We start from the raw sequence: 19393 nt of genomic DNA, 5'->3' as shown, positions 1-19393 counted from the left end.
CTCAACTGTAGGAAAAATGCCCCAGTGGAGGCTTTTTGATTTTCAGTCCAAAAACTTTCAGGCTGAGATTATCTTAGTCTGCTAAAGAAAGCTTGGGACGGCTGTTATCTGACATATTTCTAACAAAGAGCAATAAACAATTGAGAAATGACATAAAAATCATGGGCAAGGAAGTCATATCTATGTAGATGCTACAACCTGATTTTCAATCTATTTTCACAAAATGCATTTCTTTCTAACTTCAGCAATGAACTCTGCAGCGTCTGGAGTTTCCTACACTAAATGTAGCTGTCAAACTCAACAACGCAGCTGCTGTTGCAGGAAATTTAGATAAAAACCAAGAAATAGAGTAATGCTGACAGCACACTTGCAAACAGGACAGTGCAATTTCTCAGTAGATTACATGGCAATGAAGAACAGAATGGGATGTCATTAGTGAGTAGCATGGCACTGTTGCACTTGGACTTGAATATCCAAAGCAGCATTTTGATGAGATCCCATTTGGTTTGCTGCTGGCTGAATGCATTCACAAATCACAGACGCTACAAGATTACTGCTAATGTTGTCATCAACCCACTCAAATAGTCTTGCATGGGCCAAGTGTTTCAGGTGGCTGATGTCTAAATTCAGTTCAACTACTCACACATACAAGATATATTTTTAAGAAAAGCAATTGATAATGCTATGGAAACCTGAAGCAAATAAGCAATTTAATCCAATTAGGCATGGTAATTATTCCTATTGCTACAAATTATAATGAATTTATGGTGTAGATAGAATCCCATTACATATGGATATTTTATGAAATACAGGAAAAACAAACTTGTACCTAAAGAGTTGGCTCACACATGTTTTTTATTGTACATAAGCCATGAAATATGTAACTTAAACACAAAAGCAACTATCTTATCTTCCTTTACTCAGCAGAGGGCATATTTTTCTAAAAAAACCTCAGTATGTTTCAGAAAACTATTTAAACTATAACGACTAGAGAAATACAAACTCAAAAGGACTTATTATCCACCTATAGACATACCATCAAATGAGTCCATGCCAGAGTACACCAGTAGCTAATATATTGCCAGAAATAAATGTGCAATGAGTAATGCTTACACTGATTCTCGTAAATCTTGCAAAAGTCCAGGTGGTTGCAAAGAGTTGCAAAGTCCTGGATTCTTATTGTATGTATTTCTACTGCAATTGCAATTTTTGGTATTATTGAAACTACTGTTACATATTTTGATTGTAAAATGAATCTTAGCATTGCCCAGTAGGGTGGTGTTTGCCCCTCAAGCTCCTTCTAGCCCACTGCTGTCATAGACTGACAAATTAAATAAACTTTGGAGAAGACTAAAAAGTTCAGTTTGCCATGATTGGTAGCATATGTAACTAAGTATTAAGGTCACAACAAGAAAAAATCCTCCTGCATTAACATAAAGGCTATTGTCAATAAGGCAGGTAATATCTCATGTACCACTAGAAAGAGAATTTGACCAGGAAATCTTATTTTCTCACCCTTTCTTTGTGGCCTTGCTGAAAATTAACACTGTTGTTTTGCCAATCTCTTCAGCTAATATAAAACACTACACACAGACCATGAAGCCAATAGTGCAGCACTGAGAAAGCACTTTTTAATTAACTGGTACAAAGCTAGTCAGAAAAACACCGTAGAGAGGGCTGAAATCTACCTTTGGATATATATGTTCTTAATCTCACTAAAGTCAACAGCAGCCAGTGTGTGCTGCCTGCAAAATAATTTAGTCCATTAAATTAATGTAATTTACACACACCTACTGGCTTCAGAGTTTTTCTTTGGAAAGAAAAGACACATAAAGGAGGTTTTAAATTAGTCAAAATATTCCCATGTGGATGTTAGTGTTTCAAATTAAGCCAAACTCTCAACTAAAAAAAAATATTTTTAGATCCTTGCAGATTTGTTTAACCAAAAGGAAAATACAGACAATAATCAGATGACTTGAGCTTATGTTTCAAGGTTAAAAAAATCCCAATAGATCTAAATTTGCTGTGTCAGTTGAGAACACCATTAACTAAGGTACACCTGCTAAAAATTTCAAGCTATTTATGGCCTTTCTGGAAATACAAGAAACATACATTTTGAAGGAATTAAAGAGGCAGAGAAGCCTAATGAAACAAAGTGCCTTGCAACCAAGAAAATACATTGTCATACATATATTGCTGCTTTCTTAACAGAATGGGATGGATAAATCTACGAGATGGAGAAACACATACACTGTGCTTAAAGATGCAATGTAGTCAAAAGTTTGTATATAGTATAAGTTTGTGATTTCTGTATTGATCTAATGAGAATACCAACAGCAAGATTCCTGCTGGGACAGAATAGAGTTTGTGATTTTATCTTATCTATGGATGTTAACAGACAGCCAGCTCCTGCAAGGTGCAACGTGCCACCTGAGAAGTGATGAACATCTTGCTTATTTTTCCTTGGATGGGGATCACAATGAGAGAGGAACAAATTGTTATCCATGAATCCCAAATGGGGGAATATCTCAGGCTGTAGGCAGGGGTTGTGCTTTATCAATAATGTTTTTGGATTATTTTTTTTCTTTTTGGCGATAGAAATGTTTCAAGAAAGGAGAGTGACACATCATTAACAGTATTTTTCAGGTTGGTGTCATAATTCTAAACTTCAATCTGGCGAACCAATATATACATTGAATCTTATTATTTTTGTAGTGGAAAAGACGCATTAGAGAGCATTACATTTGCCCCTCCAACATCTAGCCAGCAGACAGCCTGAATGCTGTGACACTGTAGCATAGGGAGGAAGCAGGTCAGGTAGAAGCAATACCTGCAGGGAGCAGGAACACCGAGCAGAAATGGAATAAAGACAAGAATCATCATAGAACAGAATCATAAAATGGCTTGGGTTGGACCTCAAGGATCATCAAATTCCAACCTCCATCACCACAGGTAGGGCTGCCTGTTGCAAGGTCATGTGCTAGATCAGAATGCCCAGGGCCCCAGAAGAGATTGGGCAGAGTGACCCCTGCAGTGAGGAGGCCAAGAGTCCTCACAGCAAAAGAATCCAACTAAAGAAACTTGGTAGGAGATGCTGCTGCTATAATTTTTAGGAGTTTGAGGAACTCTGATTTATTTTTTTATGTACAGTATTGTGAGTCTCTGCTCTTGTAAGTCTAGAAAATTAGTTTTCTTTAATCAAAACACAGAGTTTATAGAGGAACTCCCTCAACTTTGGAGGCCTGGACTCCTGAGCCTGAGCTGTCTCTACTACAAGGATCTGCCCTCACACTGTCCCAAGAAGTATTCATATCCTCTTTGTGAAAGAGAATGCATCACAGGTTATGGGTCTGAGAGCTTTGATCCTTACTGCACTTTCACAAATGCAGTTAGTCCTGCTGACAGTTTGTAGTAAAATGGTCTAGAGAATACAGACAAGGATTTCAAGAGCCTTAGTGAAAATTCAGGCCTAATAAAATTTGGAGCAACTTCCTAAAATCGTATGATTTGTGGAAGAACAGAAGTGGAGACAAAGTTTGACCAGCCAACCTTATTCGATACACAATTTAGACACCAGATTAAAAAAAAAAAAAGATAAAGCACAACTTTGAGATAAAAAATATCCTACATCTTGCTTAATTTAATTTAACACAGTGGTTCAAAAGGTAGAAAATTTCTGCAATTAAACATGTACCATTTTTAGAGATCTGTAAACAGCTAAGTTAAAAGGTCTCACTAAAACAGCCTCACAGAAGTTGTGAAAGCATACAGTGAATTCTCTGGCAAATATGCCCACGTGCAGAAGGGACTTTTTAATCAATAGTTTAACTGGAAGGGTAATGAGCGCTAATTTCTCAATGTTTTCTCTAATGAAAAACATTTATTTGATGAATTTTCTCTTATCCAGATCCCCACTTTGCTTGACACTTGTGCAGATTCCCTACTACCCGTAAGTCTACCAAATATTCAAGGGCTAGCCTGAAAAATGTAATAAAGCTTCCATATTGTTTGTGTTTATTTCTATAGTCCTCTATGGATGCAGTGGCTACTGATTTTACCATCTATGTAGAAGACAGACATTCTTTTTGACTAACAGTTCTCTTACTATTTGGTAAACAAGCCAAAATAAACAAAAAAAAAGTTTTCAGAGAAGATTGCTCTTATATTAATCAATCTAGGGCTTATGTGTGAGCCATTCTGAGATGCCCTGGGAGGGAATAGAAGAAAACATATATCCCTTCAGAACCCATTTCATTGACCCAGGTCTCAGAAAAGACAACACAGTGGTTTTTCATCCTATCAGCCATGATGCTTTCCCTTTTTACTCTACAGAAACACAGAGAAATATGGAAAGTGCTGTTTCTTTAAGTAGGCTAAGCATTGTTTATTGGGTTTTTGCAACAAGAAATGTTTTAGATATGCAAAAATCACCTATTCTTCAAAGTGAAAACAGGTTTGTTATATTATTGCAAAAAGCCTATTTATCTGCATGTATGTGTGCACATATGTATTGCAGAAACACACACACATACACACTTTATACATGTAAAACATATGCATAAATAAATTTAAATTAGATAGTATTTGCATATATTAAATAATTTTAACTTTTCCACTTAAAAACTCAACAGGGAAAACAAGCATATTAATGCTGTAAAAATACATAGGCTGAATATAGAAACAGCTGAAAAAAAAAAAAAACAACTTTAGGAAAAGCTGACAGTAACAAAAAAACAAACAGCTCAAATCTTATTGCAAATTGTCTAGTTTAAAGCTGGGAGACCTGAGCATCTGTTAAAGTGAAATACAGGACCACAGCAAAGAAAACAACAGCATTAAAACAACTGGCAATGAAACAGCTACAACACCCTCTGTTAACTGCTACGAGCAATAGAACAGACACACATTTCACATGCTGCATCATGTCACACAATGCCTCAATTCAGCTACAGCAAAATGAGTTCTCCTCAAAGAAAACCTGGGATTGTGATTGTATCTTTAAAAAGCTGATGTTTTCTCTGCTTGGGTTTTAATAGGAAGAAAACACACTGCTGAATCAGGAGCTGTACATATCATGCTTACTACTGGCAGCTCAGCACGTTTGCAGCTGGTATTGCAGCACACACCAAGCACGTTTCCCGCTCATTTTTTGGCACACGGAATCCCGAGGCACGCAATTTGTAAGGCACACACATCGTCACTAGCTCAGCTTTGTGCACCAAACGAGGTTTCCATGTGCACGTCTCACCATGATGCTTTAAAATTTTATCACCTAGATTCCAGGGAATTGAGGCTTTGAACCTGTCTTTGAAATAGCACCTAACAGGGTGGAACACGTTGGTATTCCACACACAGCCTCCTGCTGTCATTCCACTGTTGGTATGGGACAGTCTTCAGCGAGACTTAGAAAACCTCATCCGATATTCCTCTCTGGAGGATCTGACACTTACTGTGAATTCTGCTCTTCAACTTAAATACCAGTGTCTGTGGCAGGCCAATTCTATCAGTGCGGGTACAGCATCCCTCAGGCGAGGTCCAACCTTTCTCTCGCAGTGCACCCAGGGATTAGCTTGACTTCCCCTAAATTCTCTCCAGTGCACAGCGCGAGCTAATCTTTCCTGTAGGAAGCAGGAGATGGGGTTGCCATGGCAACAGAGCACGTTCTAGCAGTGGGACCAGGGAGATGAGCTGCAGAGACGACAGCGAAACATGCACTCAGCCTTCCTCGGGGGCACGGGCTCCTTCCTCCAGGATTTAATTCCCTTGCAAGTTCACTTGCAGGCTGGGAGGTTGATTAGCTGTGTGTTTTGCTACAGGGAGATTACTAGTTAAGAATATGCTTGAGAGATCAGAGTGTTATTTAATGCAACTGCCATTCTCGCTCACGTTACATCTGATTCTATAAACAGCTGTGAAACACCGCTTGTTCACACACATCACCCCACACTCAGTCCATGCAAACATCTCACTATGATGAAGAAACGAAGCCGTGAGCCAAACCCTGTGCATCGGCAGTGGTTCCCCAGCATGTTATAACTGCATCTCTGCACACCCATCATACAAAGCGACACAGCGCTGTGCTGGGAGCGCAGGGCTCGCAGCCTGGGGAAGGCTGGGTGCTGACAACAGCACATCACAGTGCCATGCATCCCACACACACAGCACAATGAGCTCTGGGAGCCCTGCTTGTCAGGCAAAGGAAATCGAGTGATCCATCCTGCAAATATTTATTTGCTGCTTCAGCATCACGTCTGGATCCTTCAATTTAAGCATTTCTTCTCAAGAAGAACAACAGAAAGCTTCTGTAGTCCCTGTGTTTCAACTATTGATGCATTTTTAATTATTCAATCAAATTTTCATGCAGAGGGATTTTCTCTTAATATTTTTCGCAGCACCACACAACATCTTATTGTGGTAAATTCCTGGAGGTGGGAGTACTCCTGGTCTAGTATTTAATGTGGAGTTGCATGTGGCAGGGGGGTTGGAGATTCATGATCCTTGAGGCCCCTTCCAACCCTGGCCGTTCTGTGATTCTGTACGACAGTGCCTTCTTGTGTTACTGCAGACACAAGCATGTCTCAAGGAGCTTTCCCATTAAAGAAGCAGCAGCTCATAAGGCCAGGCTCAAACCATGCTTTTAATCATCCTTTTGCACAGAACCATTTCCGTATTCCTTTGTGCCCTTGCTCTTGAGCACTGATGTGCATGGCCACGTCCATCGCACAGCAACAGCAACAGGACCACCAGTCCTTCAGTACCAGCAATGGCTTGCTGGTACTTAGCACTGAAAGAGCTGTAGATGAGTCAAATCTGCACCATCTGAAACCACTTCTCTCTCAGGAAATGTAGAAAGAACAGGGCCTCATGATGATCTCCAATACATGAAAATGCCCAGAGACTGCATATGAGCCAGGTCTCCTGGCATGGGGGTGGTAACACTGGGCCAGCATGTAGCTTTCCTGTGCAGCAAGTTGTATAGGAGGGCTGGAAGGTCAGTCCAAGCTTAATGTGATCTCAGCAGACCAGGTACTGCCAGGAATAAGGCTTTTGTAGAAGACAGAAGTGGCCCTCTTGTAAAGGCACCTTGCTGCCTAGAATAGGAAAGGAAATTGTGGGGAAGTCTAGGAGTGAGCCCATGGACAAACTGTGGCCGGGATCAATGTGGATGGACTTATCATCCATCTTTTCCTGCTACTACTGTCATTGCATTTGCAGTGAGGAACACACAGACAAAACCCAAACAAACAAAAACCATTCAGTGTATTTTCCTCACCTAGACAAGATTTTGCATCTCAAACACTGAAAAGTATGTGTTACGCAATCCTTCCAGTTTTATGTTAATTCGAATCTCAGCATGTACCAAGAATATACACGCACATGTACAGAATAGTATCACTCAGAATCTGCTGTCTTTGACTCATCCCACAGCTTGCTATGAAAATGAATTACACTACACACTATAGCACCTGTATTTATTATCATCTAATTAGTATTAGCTGTCTTCTTTTTTTTTTCCCACTCTTCTACTCTTGTTCTACGCAGCTGGAGAAATTCCAAATCATGTAAACGACATATGGTTTTGCTTTTAAAATCATCCAGCCAGAATTCCCAAATACTGAAGAATCTTTGGCTAAATAATTTTCAGCTCAAGAGACAATATTTTATCCCTTAAATTCCACAGGGAAACACTGATATTTGTAGGCATGCAAACTGGCTTTGAGGGAAAAGGGCACGCAATCAGATGTCGAATAATGTTACAAATTTTTTCTGTCACATGCTGTCTTCTCACACTGTGAAAGGGACATATGGCAGCAAGATTAATGCAATGAAAATACCTAAACTACTACTATGGTTAATGAAAGTGAGGTTCTGTTTCTTTTTTTGTTCCACAAACTGTAAGTATAGAAATCAGTAAGTATTGCCCTTAGAATGCAAAAATTCGTTTCTTAATGCTCATGTAACAAGTTCTTGCTTGCAAGAACTAAATGTGATGGCATGTATTTAAGCAATCTACTCTGATTAGGGAGCAACACATACCTGTACCATACCAGGAGCAAAAAACATTGCTAACACTCAAAATTACAGGTAGTAGCTCTTGGTCTTCACTAGAAGTTAGCTGGTACAACAGCTGTCATATTCCTGCTCTACCTTTCAGAATTCACTTTTTAATGAAAGTGGAGTCTGAAGTTTGTGTCCTCTATCTAGACTCTTGTTTGAGAGGGAATAACTGGTGAAAGCACTTTTCTTCTGAACTGGACACTCACAGTTTAATGAAAAGATGAGGGAAGATATAGAAGATACATCTTGTCCTATGTTTCTACACAAATTCACATCTTTGGCCATAAATGAGCAGTCTGAGGATATCATGTTTAAAGTAAACAAGAAAAAAGAAAGGAAAATAAGGCTATTAAATGGGTTCAACTTCAAAAGTTGGCAAAATAAGTTGAAGGTTTGCATTATTATGCCTAATTGTAAAACCACCATTTAATTCTCATTTTTATTTTATAGTTCCTCTACACAGCTATTCACAGAGTGTATCTGTGAGTGAAAAGGAACATCAGCCTTTTTTTTTTTTTTTTTTTTTTTTTTTAAGAACTATTCTTTTGAGATTCAACAGTGCTAAATGCTGGCCTTGAGCATAAGGTTTAAGGATACGTAACTCTTGCTAAAATTGAGCTACAGTTCCCATTACTAGAATCAAACCCTTGATTTGAGACTTTTAAACTCCTAATTCCATATCTATTCCTTTCTCTCTTTCAACACCTTGGTAACTCAGATTCTGGCTTTGTCTGATGAATTCCTGATATGAACCACTGAATGCCTTCCAGTTTTAGTGCAGTGATAAATCAAGGATGAGAAACCAGTGCAATTTATATCAGCACCCTGTGATAGCAAACAGTTTCAATATTCTAAGCACAAAACTAAATGAACAAAGTGAATAATCAGATTGCACTTAAATACATAAATTGAAAAGAAAAGTTTTGCTTTTGTATTTCAAGACAGTAACAAATTTGTTCTTAAACACAATCTTACTTTGGAAAAGTAACATATAATTTAGCATTTTCCTCCTGTACTTCTGTTCACTGGTTCATTGGAGCAATTGGGACTTACTTGCTGTACCACTTAAACTGTTTTTCTCCGACTCTGTTTCCTCTCAGTTCACTGATATTACACAAAGTTTACAAATAGGAGTAGGTATTAACAGAACCAGGGTTCAAGTTTGAATCAAAAGTTACGGTAAGCAATTTCACACTGCATGAGAGGTTATTTGAAAAATGCAAAAAACACTGTGATTCCTTTCAAATAGCCAATGTAATTTATACAGAAAAACTAAAACAGCCTGCACTTACAGAAAGTATAATATCATTTTGTCTTTTAAAGCCAATACATTGCATTTTGGAAATGTAGTGCCAAATGTAAAAGCAGTCACTGAAGGGATAATCAACCCTTGTGAGACATGGACAACAGTTAATATTAAAATAATCATTTCAACACTGAAATCGTACATGCAAGACGAGGTCAGAAGTAAAGATGCAATCGGATGTTCTCATTTTCTGTGTCTTTTGAGTCTACTTTATCAGACCAGGAGTGATAGAGAGGCATACCACGGATAAACATGTGCTTTCAAATGCCTGTTACTTATGTATTCTAAAAAATCAATATCATATGTTTCTTAAACAATGGGGTTGGATCAGGCAATCTCCATAGGCCCCTTCAAACTCAAAGATCCTCAAAGAACGTCCATTACACAGGCTTCTTTGTGGCAGTACGCACTCTGATGAGTGAGACCAAAAATAAAAGATTACATCATATTTATGTCTGATAGATGGTCTTATTCAAAAAGAGGACACATACAGAAAATAACACTGACTGTGAAATAGAAGTCATTATTTCCAGCAAGGGGCTGGAAAGACATAGGAACAGATACCAGCCAGAGTCTAGAGCCAAGAGTGAGAAGCAAGAATACTTCCATGGTTTATCCTCCCATCACCTTTAGGTCAGACACTTCCTATGCATTTTGACTACATTGTTAGCTTTGTGGACCACACTTGGTAGTGAGCTTTGGATCAGCTAGAACAGACTGACTTGTGTCCACAATGCTAAAGGTTAGACTTTGTCTACATTTAGGCCACCTCATCTGCATGGCAACTGCAAATTAACCAAATGAGGAGACAGAAATGCTACAATCCTCCATATAGTAGTTGTAAAAGCATAGTAATGACATCACATTCTGATGTCCAAATCCTCAGCGGGACTTGGTTGACTTGTTCCCAAGAAAAGTCTGAATGTAAATTGCATGGTCATGATGTGTCCAGATCAGATCTGGATCTGCAAAATACAGAAATACAATGAACAATCTAAAGATATTGCTCTTCAAGGATTTTCTCTCCATTATTTTTTTCAGTTATTCTTTGAAACTCTATAAGCATTTAGCAGACATTTTGTGTCTTTGTCTCCTTTTGTGATGTAAAAAAAAGAAGTATCTTATTTATTCTGGTCATGATCTCTGATAATTCCATCACGCATTTTGTATTCTGAGAGACAGCAAGTTAATGATGTTTCTTAATCTTCTCCATTTGAGACTTCATAGATGTCAGTTATGTTCACTTAAGTCATCCTTCTCTCATTAAGACAATTTTTTTATTTTTGACCATCCGAATCCCCTTCCCCTATACCTTCTCTTCAACACCCTTTTTGAAAAAGGAGGGCAGAATGGTACTGTAGATACATAAATTTACGTCAGGATGTTACAGAAACATACATATTGCTCTGTTGGACCAGAGGAAGTCCATTTAGCCTAAAAGCCTGTCTTTGGTGGTGGTGAAAAAGGAGATGTTACTGTTCACTGTTTTCTTCTCTACCGTTTTCCTATTGGATCCCATTGTTCTCCGTCTATATTAAGCTCTTTAGTCTCTTCCTTCTATCACCAACTTCATCAACATTTGTGTACCTTAAAGTTTTTCTCCAAATGCAATAACTGATCTACAGTATTGTATATGTATCTACAGATCCTATTTAACCCATATCTTTACAGCTATCACTAACAATTCATACCACTCACCCTGTTTGTCAGTCATCACTGAGCAATCAGCTCACGTTTTCATAGGTCCCCCACAATTTTATTTCAAGGTGGTAACTACCAGTTCAGAGCCAGCGTGAACTCAGAGTTATATTTCTTTATTCTTTACATTCAAAACAGATTAATTTCTTATGTCATTCTATTACCTAGTACCAAGGAATTCTTCAGTAACTCCTTACAATCAGGATTTGTTTTATGATCCTGAGTAACTTTCCATTGATGATCTCTTCCCACTGAGAAAGCTAAATATGCACATTCCCCATGTCTGATTTTTCAGTTAATGGAAACTACAGCACCTTGAGGAGGAGCCTTGTTAAATGCCTTCAGGGGGTCCAGTGCTCAAACCTGCAGCCCTGACCCCTTTCTATTGTAGATGTACCTCATATCAGCCACAAGCTCAGTGACTCATACGCTAACAGCTTTTGCTTTTAACATGTTTGAGCTCCCAACTCTTCCTCAGTACATTGTATGTATATATCATACTATTATGTACTCCTGCATAATAAATCTGTTCTTCAGATTGTTTCTACCAACGTGACCAGTGAAGACCTCTGATTTTTTCATGTGCAGTTCCCTGGATACTGGCTGTAACACTGAAAAAATTCACATCTGCCATCTTCCTTCTCAATGTGAGATGTTTTGAAGGTCAGATTGTTTATATCTACCTAAATATAAGCGTTAAACTGCAAATTCCCAAACAGCAAATTCAAGGCACAGTTATTTAAAATGTTTATTTCAAATGTGACCTAGGTATTATCATTAAAAAGTTGCATTTAGCACCATGTTAATGTAGACACATGTTCAATAATGTAAAATCTATTTATAATCTGAGATAAGTCCCTATTTCTAAATTTGCTTTCCAAGTTCAGTGCTGTTGTCTTTTCTACACAGCATCAAAACATACCCTCTGAAATTATTTCTTTTCTTTATCTGTTGCTTCAAATATTTACATTTAACTCTACTAAAGAAGATCATTGATTTGTTTTGATTTTTGCATGTGAATTTTGCTCTACAACCTGTCTTTATGGATAATCTTTGTGCAGACAGGGCTGATTAACATCATCCTGGGCTTCTCACAGAAAAATAAATGAACCAGATATGTATTGCTTTCTTCTTTTAGTGCTGATAACTGCAGTCAGAAAGTAGCACCCTTACACTAAAGTGTACACAATATTCAGTCTCGCTTTTTCAGCAAATTTTATAAATCAAGTGTTCCTTGGAAGCACAAGTGAAAAACATTAGAGCCCAGGTTATCTTCTCCTCCATTTTACCAGTTTATGGAAAGAGTGAAGCCAGGAAGAGACACATAATACACATCAACTCCTGGCTACATGGCTGGTGCCATTGTGAGGGTTTGGGGTTTTATGATAATGGAACCTTTTATGAAGATTATAATCTTTTAAGGAGCAATGGGATCCACATGTCTAGAAGGGGCAGGGCAATTTTGGGGAACAGGCTGGCTAACCTTAGTGAGGCACACTTTAAACTGAAGGAATTGGGCTGGGGTCCATAAGGGCAATGCACATGCCATTGCAACTGACTGGGGAATGCGCCAAGACAACAGAAAGAGTAATAAATTTCCTTAGTTCCCTAGCTCCTTCTCATGACAAAAGGCAGAAAAGGCCAGCCACCTGAAAAGTGAGTATGCCTAGGTGAAACCTTCATTTATCCCTTTAGGGATACCTTCACCCTCTTCCCTGGAGTATCTGTATACTAATGCACTCAGAATGGGAAATAAACAGGAAGAATTAGAGATCTATTTGTGGTCACAAGGCCATGATCTCATTGTGACCACAAAGACATGGTGGGACAGCTCACATTACTGGAATGCTGTCAAGGATGGCTGTGTCCTTTTTAGGAAAGACAGGCAAGTGAGGCAAGGCAGTGGAGTTGCTCTTTATGAACATATCGAGCTCCACCTAGGGGTGAATGATGATTGAGTAGAGAGCTTGTGGGTGATAATTTAGGGGCAGGCTAACATGGCTGACACTGTTGCGAGTGTGTACTACAGGCCACCTGATCAGAAGGAGAAAGTTGATGAGGACTTCTACAAACAGGTGGAAGTAGCCTTGTGATCCTGGGCACTGGTTCTTATAAGGGACTTCAACCATTCCAATATTTGTTGTATTAGCAACACATCCAGGCATGCATTAGCAAAACATCCAGGCATGCACAGTCCAGGAGGTTCCTGCCATGCACTGAAAATAACTTTCTAATACAGGTGGTGGAGGAGCTGATGAGGAAAAATGTGCTGCTGGATCCTGTTCTTACTAACAAGGAAGGACTGGTAACAGAGAATGCTGAGAAGATGGAGATACTGAACGCCTTCTTTGCTTCTGTCTTTACTACAAAGACTGCACCTAGGGAATCCTAGAACCTGCAGGTAAGAGATTGAATTTCGGAAATGGAAGAATTTCTCTTTGATCAATGAGTATATAGTCAGAGACCATCTAGCCAAAATCAGTGTGCACAAATCCATGGCATGCATCAATATAAGTTAGGGGATGACCTGCTGGAGAGAAGATCTGTGGAGAAGGACCTAAAGGTCCTGGTAGACAACAGGTTGGCCATGAGCCAACAGTGTGCACTTGTGGCCAAGAAGGCCTAAGGGATCCTGGGATGCATTTAACAAGAGCATGGCCTGCAGGTCAAGGGACATGATTCTCCCCCTGTACTCTGCCCTGGTGAGGCCGCACTTAGCATACTGTGTCCGGTTTTGGGCTCTCCAGTTCAAAGAAGACAGGGATTTCTTAGACAGAGTGCACTGGAAAGCCGCAAAAATGGTAAAGTACGTGGAGCATCTCCTGTACAAAGACTGAGAGACCTGAGTCTGTTCAGCCTAGAAGACTGTGAGGGGATCCGGCCCATGTTTATAAACATCCAAAGTGCAGGAGCCAACTGAGTGAGGCCAGACTCTTCAGTGGTGCATAGTAAAACAAGAAGCAGTAGCCAAAAACTGGAACATAGGATGTTCCACACAAAAATACAGAATAACTTCTTTACAGTGCAGTTGCAGAGCCCTGGAACAGGCTGCCTAGAGAGGCTGTAGAGTTTCCTTGTCTGGAGGTATTCATGATCTGCCTAGATGCCTACCTGTGTAACCTACTGGAGGGAACCGGCTTTAGCAGGGTATTGGACTGACTGATCTCCAGAGGCTCCTTCCAACCTTCACAATTCTGTATTTTAAAGATTACTAAATACACTAGAACTTTCTTCTGCCCCATTCTTCCATGCACATCTTTTCCATTACTTCCAAAAAAAAAATCCCACAGCCTAGTACAATTACAGAAGTTATTATCAGTATGATAAGTTGATAAATATTTTTTGTAATCCTCATAGTTTCAAATGAAATTAATTTTAGAAGCTGCATCAAATTTCCTTTCTGGTACTCCCAAGTCATGTCATTACAGACTTTGGATGACCTACTGTGCATTTCAGTGTTTGAATATATTTAGGTCTGCTTTCAGTGTAGCATGAAGTCTGATTTTTTCCTAATATAATATTAGATCTTTTTGGGAATTTTATAGCTTCTTCTCCTAGCTATCAATTTAAGTTGCAGTTTAGGAAAAAGAAAAAATATATATATATATTAAAAATAAGCTGAAAGTAATAACCAACAACATATTGAGACGACTGAAAGTTCTATAAACAAACAACTCTGAAAGACCAAAAAAAAATGCTTATTTCCCTATTTTGCCAGGCGATAAGTTATATTTACTGCTCTTTGAATAGCTTTATGAATTCAGAGCTGGAGAAAATATTTAAAGGAATTTCTATCTTAAATATCATAGAAAATTACAATTTTTACATATACCATATTGTCTCCCAGTATTTCTCCAGGAGCTGTTAATTACAACAGACACATAGAAGAATCAAGACGAGGGAACAAGAAAAGCAGTACCACATTAATGGTCCAGCAACATTTGAGCTCTTTATTTCTTAATATCTATGGATGAATATTTGATGTAAGACCAAGAGTACCAAAACTAAAAGTGAAGGAATGTATGTTTTTCAGTCCATAGCTATAAAAAGTGACAAGAAAGTAGTGCCAGCCATTTCTGGCTTCACTGGTAGGTGTATAAAGATCAATTCTTTGGGTCTGGTAGGAGTGTTTTCCAGAGTAAAAATCTCAGACAGGAATCACAAAAGCATGATTCATCTCACCTGGCATTAGACTCAAATAATTAAATAAAGAAGTTATTCAAAGGACACAAATCCCGTAGTAAATCATTTATGTACTGCAGATAAGAAAAATAAATAAACAAAAGTTCAGACATGAGAACATTACCTGGGTCATAACCTCAGCTGCTTATTCATCTGCAATCTAATTTTCATAAGTAGACATTAAAGTTGAGGAACATCTAACAGGGACAGAATGGATATGGAACCATAAAACTTAACTAAGAGGAGCATTGTAGAGGAGCATCAAAGCTCTGAGCGCATTTAAAGCACAGAGCAGGAGATGCTATGACATTCACTATAAAGGATAGTGGACTGAGATTTACAGCCTGAGATGGGACACTTGGACAAACAAGGAAACAACTGCTCAAAACCTGAGCACTGACAAAAGAAATCTTGGGCTCCCATGGTGCAAAACTGATTTCAATGAGAAGTGCATGGCCCGGATTAGGGGCCTGGAATCCCAGTTGTCTGCAGAGGCTTATGTGGGTTCTGCATAACTCTGCTCCAATGGGTGACTTTAATAGTACTGTGACTTTCTAATTTAAGAAATGAAAAATGTGCAAAGTTATACCAATTGCATGATAGGGTGAGATAGCCATATCTTGAGGAATTCAAGTGCCACTTCTTTCCTAGTCCTCCGTACACTGGCTGGCAGCCCTGACACAGAAATATTGCAAGCCTAATATTTCCCTTACTGAGTCAAAATGAGTGAGGCTACCTTTGATGGCTAGTCTTAGTAGCAGCCTAGCCCAGCCCAGCCACACAGAGAAGTGGTGAGACGTGTGGGATATTGTTAGCTCCTATCTGTGCATCACTTCCCCATCTCCCCCAAGGAAACATGATTCACAAAGACTGTTAACCACCAACACTCAGGTTTTAATACATCAAAATAAGGATGGCAACATTTTACCATGTCTTAAAATTGGAAAAGATTTTCACTGAAAGAACCAAGTCTCTTTTATTATTTTTTTTTTCAATTCTTTTCCTCATTTTCTGAAACCAGATCACTAAAAGGCCATGGATGCTCAGAGACAGAATGTACTAGAGGGTACTGGTCAGTGGTGGAAGGATGGATGTGTGCTCTTGGTTTGCTTTTGCAAAGCTGGCACAAGTGTTTGAGGTTGCAGTAGAAATGTCTGGCAAAACTGCTGAGAACACCTGTGTTTCCCTCAAGCTCTGCCTCCAAGGCATGTCTGAGTGCATCACTTCTTGCAGCACAGGGGAGGCACACGAGGGTGACACAGGTGACCAGGCCGGTGGGACCACAGAGCAGCCATCACACAGCTTGGAAACATCCATGCACATTCTGGAAGGCACACTGAGTTCAGGCAGTGGTTCCCTCACAGTTTTCTTTTTCTTTTAAAGCACACCATCAAAGAGAATGAAGCTTTTGTTTTAAAGCCACCTTGTTGCCGGCTGAGAAAGGTTAAGGAAAAGAGAGAATGTGTCAGCAGAGTATAAGAGAGGAATGAAGAAAAAAGGGCACAAGTGAAGAGCCAAGAACTTCCCTCTTCCTATTTCTCTGTGCTCAAGTAGCTTTTCTTTTGTTAGTTTGGTTGGTTGGTTGAAGCATTTCTGCTTAGTATAAGTGCCTGTGTAAGTGCACTAGTGTTTACATGCCCCAGCTGCTGTCAAGTCATTGCTAAGGCAGGCTTTGTACATATACAGAGTCAGAAGTCCCTAGCCCAGAGCCTACTGCTGAATCAAGCAAGACAGAAAATGGATGGATTTCAAGCAATAATACCACCTTCGTTCTCCAGGCAGCAAAAAAAAACAAAGGGAAATCAAATGACTTATCAGGGCAGAGATGACTGGAAAACATGCAAATCTGCTGGATCTTATTTCTGCATCCCTTCCTCTGCATCAGAGGACAGTGTGCACACTGGTTACTTCCAGTATTTTTGCTGCTTAGTCATTTTCTCCTAACATCCCAAAAAGGGCAATTTTGTAGTGGTGCTTCACTTCTTTCTGTCTGATCTAGTTGGTTTGGCTGGTTTTTTTAGTGACCACTTCTGCATCTAATACTATATGCTCTATTTTTTAAAATAAAACAAGTTGTAAGCAGTAACAAACTGAACGCCTGAGGGTGGTTGAAATGAACGTATTTCTACAAAACAATCAGGTGAAGAATTCTATATTAGGCAAAAGGGGTAGGTAAAACAGAGATTCAGGTAAGACTCAGCTTTTATGATGGTTTATTATGATAATTAGCATAATGGATGCTGAAAGTCAAACAGCAGGCTCATAATACAGCATGTACTGAGCACTGCCTTGTCTTCCTGTTTTGCTACACATTCCTCCTCTGCTACTCTGTTAGTGGAAGTAAATCCTCCTACCGCCTTTAACTGTAGGACTTTGTTTGCATGATGCTACATAGTGTGTCCTATCAAGGGTTTGACAAACAGGTGATATCTGGACATCTAAAAGTGAGCACAAATAATCACAATGGATCAAGCAAGGATTCATTTTGCTAAGTATCCCAATTCAAAGCAGATCAGAGAATCACAGAATCATAGGGGTTGGAAAGAACCTAGAGACCGCCTGCTAAACCAGGTTCCCTACAGTAGATTATACAGAAAAGCATCCAGGTGAGTTTTGAACATCTCCAGAGGAGGAGCCACTACAGCCTCTCCAGGCAGCCTGTTCAGTGCTCTGTCACGCTCACAGTGCAGAAGTTTTTCCCTGTGTTCAGATAGAACTTCCTGCATTCCAGTTAGTGCTCATTGCCCCTTGTCCTATTGCTGGGCACCGCTGAAAAGTGCCTGGGCCCCACCCACTTGATTTCTGCCCTTTAGACATTTATGAACATTGATCAGAATCCCTCTCAGTTTTCTCTTCTACAGCTGAACAGTCCCAAGTCTCTCAGTCTTTCTTTGTACAGGAGATGCTCCAGGTACTTTACCATCTCTGTGGTTCTCCAGTGGACTCTGTCTAGGAAATCCCTGTCTTCTTCTAACTGGAGAGCTCAAAACTGGACACAGTATTCTAAAAGCAGTATCTCCAGAGCACAGCAGAGAGGGAGGATAACCTCCCTTGATCTTCAAACCATGTTCTTGTTATATGCACCCTGGGATCCCACTGGCCACAAGGGCACATTGCTGGCTCATGGCCAACCTGTTGTCTACCAGAACTCTTAGGTCCTTCTCCACAGATCTCTTCTCCAGCAGATCATCCCCTAACCTGTACTAGTGCATGCAGTTATTCCTCCCCCAGTGTAGGACTCAACTCTTGCTCTTGTTGAACCTCATGAGGCTCTTCTTCGTCCAACTGGTCTGTCCAATTGGCCTGTCCAGGTTTTGCTGAATGCAGCACAGCCTTCTGGTGTGTCTTCCCAGACTCTTCCTAGCTGCATATAATCAGCAAACTTGCTGACAATGTATTCTATCGCTTCATCCAGGTCACTGAAGATGTTGAACAAGATCAGTCCCAGTACTGACCTCTGAGAAATACTGCTAGCTAAAAAGCCTCCAATTAGACTCTGCACCACTGATCAACAATCCTCTGAGTTCTGACAGTCAGCCAGTTCTCAATTCACCTCACTGTCCACTCATCAACCCCACATTTCTTAAGCTTACCTATGAAGATGTTTTTGAAGACAGTGTCAAAAGCCTTACTAAAGTCAAGGTACACAACATCCACTGTTCTCCCCTCAACTACCTGGCCAGTCATTACATCATAAAAGGCTACTAGATTAATAAAGCATGAACACTCTACACCCTTGGTTGTAGTAGTCAGCAGTCCATGTTGACTGCTCCTGCTAACCTTCTCTTCCCCTTCCTGGAGATGACATCCAGAGTAAGTTTTTTGATCACATGCCCACGGACAGAGGTGAGGGTGACTGGCCTGTTGTTTCTCTGTAGGTCGTCCTTCCTCCCCTTTTTGAAGACTGGAGTGACACTGGCTTTTCTCCACTCATCTGCCATTCTTCAAGACGTTTCAAAGAGAATGGAGAGTGGTTTGGCAATCCCTTCCATCAGTTCCCTTACTACTTGTGAGTGTATCCCATAGGGCCCCATTTGTGTGCACTGTGTATACCAAGATCATTTATGACCAGATTCTCCTTGACTGAGGTGGAGTCTTCCTTTCCCCAGAGTCTCTCTCTTACTCACCGTTCTGAGATTCCCAAGGGGC

At 39.8% G+C, this 19393-nt stretch overlaps 1 protein-coding gene across 6 annotated transcripts in view; it reads right to left on the bottom strand.

The window, feature by feature from the left end:
• The window catches only part of NOL4 (nucleolar protein 4), a 185728-nt gene that overhangs the window by 92447 nt on the left and 73888 nt on the right, over positions 1–19393 (bottom strand). The window contains exon 1 of one of the 6 annotated variants that reach the window (XM_048939467.1): positions 5451–5567. The exons of the other annotated variants lie outside the window; for them this stretch is intronic. The gene's annotated coding sequence lies outside the window, so the exon portion shown is untranslated. Of the gene's footprint in view, positions 1–5450; positions 5568–19393 lie in introns of those variants that run through there. 6 annotated transcript variants of the gene reach the window in all.

This window comes from Lagopus muta, chromosome 3 (assembly GCF_023343835.1).
Source record: "Lagopus muta isolate bLagMut1 chromosome 3, bLagMut1 primary, whole genome shotgun sequence".
Taxonomy (NCBI): Eukaryota; Metazoa; Chordata; class Aves; order Galliformes; family Phasianidae; genus Lagopus; species Lagopus muta.
Note: the sequence above shows the minus strand (reverse complement) of the source record. Positions and strands in the feature narration are given on the sequence as shown.